The sequence below is a fragment of the Mustelus asterias genome, chromosome 11 (genome assembly GCF_964213995.1).
Source record: "Mustelus asterias chromosome 11, sMusAst1.hap1.1, whole genome shotgun sequence".
Classification (NCBI taxonomy): Eukaryota; Metazoa; Chordata; class Chondrichthyes; order Carcharhiniformes; family Triakidae; genus Mustelus; species Mustelus asterias.
Window position 1 is genome coordinate 79349106 of NC_135811.1, and position 7410 is coordinate 79356515.

The following is a 7410-nucleotide window of genomic DNA, read 5'->3' on the forward strand; positions in this document are numbered from 1 at the left end:
ACGTGGATCTAGTGTCAGACGTTCTGGCTTAAGGATTTGCTCCATACTCTCCTTTCTTTTTTTCTTCCGTCGAGAGTTTAATGTTAGTTAATAAAATTGATGCGCATCAATTGGACACGAGGCTCAAAGCTTCGGTAAAAGAAGGCTTTTATTAACTAACAATGGAACTATCAGAACTTTAACACACTATCCCAGACTGAAGGGGTCCCGTCCGAGCAGGGGGTCTTATACCTCTCCCAGGAGGCGGAGCCCGACTGGGATGTGCCACAACAGTAACAACCACAGGTGTATCAATCCCACCCTAGCCCAACAACAACATTAGTACAATCCCACAGTAACCTATATATATTCCCATAGTGCTGGCCAGCCCTGGCCCAGTGCTATCCAGTGGGAACCAACGATGGTTCACCACAGCTATAAAAATAATCTTCTCGGCCTTTTGGCTAAGATCAAGTGTAGTATCGACATGCTGTGCTTGGTTGAAGTCATTAGGTTACATTTTAGCTTCATTTGAAGCAATTTTTAAAAGCGGCATCTTGGCCTTTTGGCTAAGGTGCAAATGAGATCAAGCCTTGGAGGAGGTGCAATGCCTACTCCAATCAGCTTGGATCATGTAGATCAAGCCCAAGACAGGAGGTGAGAGCCCTGGTCTTGTCGGCTTGGATCAGGAATGTCTCAACTTGTTGAGACTCTAAATTGGACTTGATTTGATTGAATTGGATTTTAAAAAATCTTCTATAAGGGGCTAAAAGTAACCTATCCTCCACCTGCCCGTGCCAACACCCTCACTGCAGGAGCTGGAGGTTCAGTAAAAATCTAGTCACCCCCTAGGGTCTACCAGCATTTATTCCTCTTACTAAGATAGGTGGGATCGGGGGAAAAAATTAGAGGGAATAATGGAAAATTCTCAGTCTGAAGTTGTTTCCTGGTCTTAGTCTTCCCTATCTCAACAAGAACATACAACCTTTGACACAATGAAACATCCCAATGTGCTTCAATTCAGCATGTCCGCTACGACTCTCATGAACTTTTACAAATGCACCATAGAAAGCGTTCTTTCTGCTTATATCACAGTCTGGTATGGCTCCTGCTCTGTCCAAGACTGCAAGAAGTTACAAAGGGTCGTGAATGAAGCCCAGTCCATCACGCAAACCAGCCTCCCATCCATTGATTCTGTCTACACTTCCCACTGCCTCGGCAAAGCAGTCAGCATAATTAATGGCCCCACGCAATCCAGACATTCTCTCTTCCACCTTCTTCCGTCGGGAAAACAATACAAAAGTCTGAGGTCTCGTACCAACCAACTCAGGAACAGCTTCTTCTCTGCTGCTGTCAGACTTTTGAATGGACCTACCTTGTATTAAGTTGATCTTTCTCTACACCCTAGCTATGACTGTAACACTACATTCTGCACTCTCTCCTTTCCTTCTCTATGAACGATATGCTTTGTCTGTATAGCACGCAAGAAACAATACTTTTCACTGTATACTACTAATACATGTGACAATAAAAAACCGAATCAAATCAAATCAAAAGGAGCATAAAGGCTTACACGGACCAATATAAGGAGTATTTTTAAAATTTATTGTTTCATGAGATGTAGCTGTTACTGATAAGGCCAGAACTTACTGCCCATCCCTAATTGCCCTTGAAGTGAGTGGCTTGCTCAGCCATTTCAGAGGGCAATTGAGAGTCACCCACATTGCTGTGGATCTGGAGTCAATGTAGGGCCAGGCCAGGTAAGGATGGCAGATTTCCTTCCCTAGAGGTCATGAGTGAACCAGATGGATGAAATTAGAGCCAGAATATTCTTGTCCCTCCCATTCCCGTTGAAAGCCAAAGGGCGTTTACCTGGGTCACCAAGTTCTCCAGTTCCACCCGTGGCAGAACCCTCCACAGGCGGGTATGGACCACCCCAGCCTGGGCACTGTGAAAATCAAAGAACAAAGAACAAAGAAAAGTACAGCACAGGAACAGGCCCTTCGGCCCTCCAACCCTGTGCCGATCATGATACCCTAACTAAAAACAACCTGCCCTTACTATTCGGTGAAATCCCAACCCTCTCAGCCTCCCCCCCTCACACTGGATTTAAGCTGGCATGGTGGCACAGTGGTTAGCACTGCTGCTTCACAGTGCCAGGGATCTGGGTTCAATTCCGGGCTTGGGTCACTGTCTGTGTGGAGTCTGCACATTCTCCCCATGCCTGCGTGGGTTTCCTCCGGCTCTGGTTTCCTCCCACAGTCCAAAAGACGTGCTGGTTAGGTGCATTGGCCATGTTAAATTCTCCCTCTGTGTACCCGAACAGGCACTGCAGTGTGGCGACTAGGGGATTTTCACAGTAACTTCATTGCAGTGTTAACGTAAGCATACTTGTGAGTAATAAATAAACTTTATATTATAAAACAGAATGTGAACAACTTAAAACACTATGGAACGAATGAATGAAATAGCAAAAAAAAAAGGTTAATGGTTATTTTTCATTAAATGTAAGAATATATCTTTAAAAATTTGGCACAGTTTTCAAATGGCCTGAGATTGGAGTGAAACCCTTTAGGGATGCTCATGGAATCCTTGGGTTCTGAGGAATACCTTGGTTGAGTAACATTGTTTTAATGAGTACCTTAGTGAGACAGAGATGGTTTTTGTTTCAGATTCCTGCATCCGCAGTAATCTGCTTCATATCTGGGTGCTGGGGTTATGGGTTACAGCAGCTGGAGGAACTTAAATTCAATCAATTTATAAAAATCTGGGATTGGAAGGCTAATCTCAGTGACCAGAAAACTATCATCAATTGTTGTAAAAACCCATCTGATTCACCCATGTGCTTTAGCCAAGGAAATCTGCCGTCCTTACCCGGTCTGGCCTACATGTGACTCCAGAGTCACAATAACATGGTCAACTCTTAACTGCCCTCTGAAATGGCCTAGCGGTCTACTCAGTTGTCAAGGACAATTAGGGATGGGCAACAAGTGTTTGCTGTGCCAGTGATGCCCATATTCCATGAAATAATGAAGAAATATGTATTTAAACAGAAGGTTTATATTTCTGTAAAGTCACCTAATCTCACGGGCCCAGAATATAAACAATTTAAATAGGGAAGAGTGTTATTCCTGCAGGTAGTGTATTGTTGTTAGAGATTCTTTAATTATTATTTTTTACCTTTTACTTTCCTGTCCTTTTCTGCTGAGTCCCATATTTCTTTCTCCCCATCTGGGCGCGATTCTCCGATCTCATCCGTTCCTGCACAGCTACCCGCAAGAACAGAGAATTTTGTGCTCAACCAAGACTTCATCCCAGCCGCGGGCGAGGCTGGAGAATCCTGGCCATGGAATTGAAGAATCCCAGCCACGGGCGAGGCTGGAGAATCCCAGCCGCGGGCGAGGCTGGAGAATCCCAGCCGCGGAATGGAAGAATCCCGGCTACGGGCGAGGCTGGAGAATCCTGGCCACGGAATCGAAGAATCCCAGCCGTGGGCAAAGCTGGAGAATCCCCGGCTGCGGGCGAGGCTGGAAAATCCTGGCCGCGGGCGAGGCTGGAGAATCCCAGCCGCGGGATCGAAGAATCCCGGCCGCGAGCGAGGCTGGAGAATCCCGGCCACGGGATCGAAGAATCCCGGCTGCGAGCGAGGCTGGAGAATCCCGGCCACAGGCAAGGCTGGAGAATCCCAGCCACGGGATCAAAGAATCCCGGCCGCGGACGAGGCTGGAGAATCCCGGCCGCAGGCGAGGCTGGAGAATCCCGGCCGCGGGATCGAAGAATCCCAGCCACGGGTGAGGCTGGAGAATCCCAGCCGTGGGTGAGGCTGGAGAATCCCGGCTGCGGGCGAGGCTGGAGAATCCCGGCCACAGGCGAGGCTGGAGAATCCCGGCCGCGGGCGAGGCTGGAAAATCCCAGCCACGGGCGAGGTTGGAGGTTTCAGTCTTCCTGTATTGGATTTGACTCAAATTAACCTGATTCTCTTCCCATCATTCTCTGTTTCTATCTCAAACTTCAAATCTGATTGGTTACAGATTGGTGTTAGGCCTCGCCCACTCTGTGTCGTTATCAGCTCACATGCCCAACGTTTTACAGGGGAAACGTCTAACCAATGGGACACATCACAAAACACCCGGCCTTGGTATGGGTCATGACCTCTAACCCCAAAACATTGGCTCCAATGAACCATTCTGAAATTTATGATGGCACAGTGGTTAGCACTGCTGCCTCACAGCGCCTGGGACCCGGGTTCAATTCCCGGCTTGGGTCACTGTCTGTGTGGAGTTTGCACGTTCTCCCCGTGTCTGCGTGGGTTTCCTCTGTGTGCTCCGGTTTCCTCCCACAGTCCAAAGCTGTGCAGGTTAGACGGATTGGCCATGCTAAATGCACAGGATTACAGAAATAGGGTCGGCTAGGGGCCTGAGTAAGATGCCCTGTTGGAGAGTTGGCGCAGACTCGATGGGCTGAATGGCTTCCTTCTACACCGTAGGGATTCTATGGTTACAGGCCCACAGATGCTGATGTACGGTAACATCTTATTTATAGTACAAAGTTCTTTAAAATGCAGTTTAAAAAAGGAAGCAAAAATGTGCAAAGCCATTCCGCACATTGCCGTAAGATTTATGATGACTTGAGATGGTTAATATTAAACTTCCCAACAATAATCAGATAAGAATTGGGTTTCATTCTAACAATGCATCGATTTTCATTTGTTTTATAGACACAGGGTTATTAAAACACAACCCTAAAATCAGGAGAAGTCCTTTCCCGCTATCCCAAACGGGCAGGCCATGGTTAAAGATGCCACTTTGTTGAACTGTCCCATCTGACCAAATGTCAAAGGATTCCTAGGATCAGTACGTGTGCCTCACCGTCACTGTTACCATGAGCTGCCGCCCTCGCTGCTCTGCTTCCTAATGGGATATTACAGGATATCATGAGCGAGATCGGAGCGCTAGAGGGTAGGATTTAAGATGCAGATCACTGATCTTGTGCCAGGAAAACATAGGCTGTAATTGTCAGCGCAGTACTGAGGGGTTGCCACATTGTCAGAGGTGCTGTTTTTCAGATGCAATGCCTGTCTGCCTATCTTGATAGAAAGAAAACACCCCCCCGACGCTCTGTGAATTTATGTGGGGAGCTGCGATGGCTTTTTCAGGAGACATTCATCCATTATCGACATCAGTGACAAACTAAGGATATTCCCACCAATTTCTGTTTCAACTTTTCTGTTTCCATGACATTTTGTGCAGAGATTAACTGGTGTTTGCTGAGGTAATGTCAGTGATTTAGGGATGTCCTGAGATTGTGATAACTATAAACAATCCCTGTCTTTATCGTGTGGATTTAAAGGCTTTTTCTTAATTGAATAAACGCTGACCTCTTGTGGCCATTTCATGACAGTGCCCCACACCCGAGGAAAACAAATCTTCCCGAGTCGGATTGCTCCAGTGTGCGGTAGCTGGTGGCTCCAGCAGTGCCTGTCCTGCTGTAATAAGTCCTCAGAGGTAGAAATCCCTTCACCAAAATCCCTTTATTTACAAGTCTGTCAACAGCATCCAGAGTGCTTTCAGTTAGCAGCCTACACTCGGAGTGCCAGAGGAACTGACACTCCTGGTTAGGTACAAAGCAAGAGGCTCCCTGATTGGCCCATCAATTTGGCCCTTAATCCAGGAGTTCAGATTCTAACAGGCCCACCTCAATTGCCTGATTAAAGTCGTTACGCCCAGCGACCCACAATGGCGGGATCCCGCACCAGATTCTGCCCTTGGAAACTCAGCTGGTGGGTTGGCAGGTCCTGGCGTCATATTTAAACACCAGTCCAGCACACTCATCTCACTCTCTCCAGCCAGGCTGTCTGTTCCAGACCATGCAGGATGTCAGCAACCCTGAGGGAAAAGGCCAGCAGCCTCAAGAGGAAGTCTGTTCCTCGATTCGATCATCCTCTTCCCCGAGCCCATCACCATGCCTCACTCGGACATCCACCCTGGAGTCTTCATCCACCTCTTCCACTGAACAGTGAGGTATCCCTTTGGCCCCCTAGTTTCATGCAGCATTGACGGGATCCAGCTTCTCTCCACTCAGTCTTCACTCTGCCATCTTCTTCATCCACCTCCTTTCCCCTCTGCCTGCCACTGTGAGCCCTCACCCTCACCCCTGCCTTGCACAGCCTTCCTTCCACATTGCTCCCCCCCCCACCCGCCACCCCCCCGTCTTCATCAGGTCATCACCCCCACCCCCACTCACTCATCTCACACTCTGCCTCTGGTCGAACTTTGGACCTTTGTTGCGGTGGCTGCTGGAGTGCCACTGCACAGCGCTGTCCAGATAGACACTGGTGTGGAATATTGCGGGGGTGTGGGTGGTGGCGGGGGTGTGGGTGGTGGCGGGGGGGGGGGGGGTGGGGAACCTGTGCCCAACCCCAGGCACAGTATTGACCCGAGACAGTGACACAGGAGGGTCTGTGGGTCCAGCAGGACCAGGACTCTCCAGCAGAGTGTTGGAGAGGCAGTGTAGCACTGTGAGCAGAAAGCTTTGCTGCACACACCTCAAAGTCTCTGATGAATTGGGGGCTGCTTTGTGCCCACCCACTCATTACCAATGGCGTGACCCGCCTTTGGGAGAATTGCAAGGCTACTTCACGCTGGTGAGTTTCTGACTTTTTGGTTCCTGCCCGATTCTCCGCTGCCACCCGCCATCAACCTCCCCGTGGTGGGATGGGAGAATTCCACCCACGGTGGAAACAGAGGGCGGGATTCTCTGGCCAGCGGTGAGATCTTCTGGTCCAGCCGCTGTCAATCATTGAATCATAGATAACCTACAGTGCAGAAGGAGGCCATTCGGCCCATCGAGTCTGCACCAACAACAATCCCACCCAGGCCCTATCCCCGTAACCCCACATATTTACCCCGCTAATCCCGCCAACCTACACATCCTGGGACACTAAGGAGCAACTTAGCATGGCCAATCCACCTAACCCGCACATCTTTGGACTGTGGGAGGAAACCCACGCAGACACGAGGAGAATGGGCAAACTCCACACAGACAGCGACCCAAGCCGGGAATTGAACCCAGGTCCCTGGAGCTGGGAGGCAGCAGTGCCAACCACTGTGCTACCGTGCCGCCCACGGTTATCGTGGTTAGTCACGATTTCCCATTCGTTACACCGCGCAGCCGGAAAACCCCAGCCCTTCAAATAAGAGAGAAAGAAATAACTCCCCAGCAGTTTTGGTTGCTGTTGCTCCTCAAGGCCCAGAATTCTCCAGTCTCGTACCAACGCCGCCAGCGAGGTGGGAGAGTTTGGCGCTCAGCCAAATCTCCATTCACCGCAGCGGGAACGGAGAAACCCAGCCGTGGGTGAGGTTGGAGAACCCCCGCTCAAGTCTTTTTAAGGAACATAAATCCCTTCTCTTCTCTGCAGGAATCAAAGTTAAA

General features: G+C 49.3%; 1 non-coding gene across 1 annotated transcript; it reads left to right on the top strand.

Moving 5' to 3' along the window:
- The first annotated feature begins 423 nt into the window (after positions 1-423).
- On the top strand, positions 424-615 carry LOC144501076 (U2 spliceosomal RNA). The gene has a single exon (XR_013499049.1). It is a non-coding gene; the product is annotated as a U2 spliceosomal RNA (small nuclear RNA).
- Positions 616-7410: the final 6795 nt, after the last annotated feature.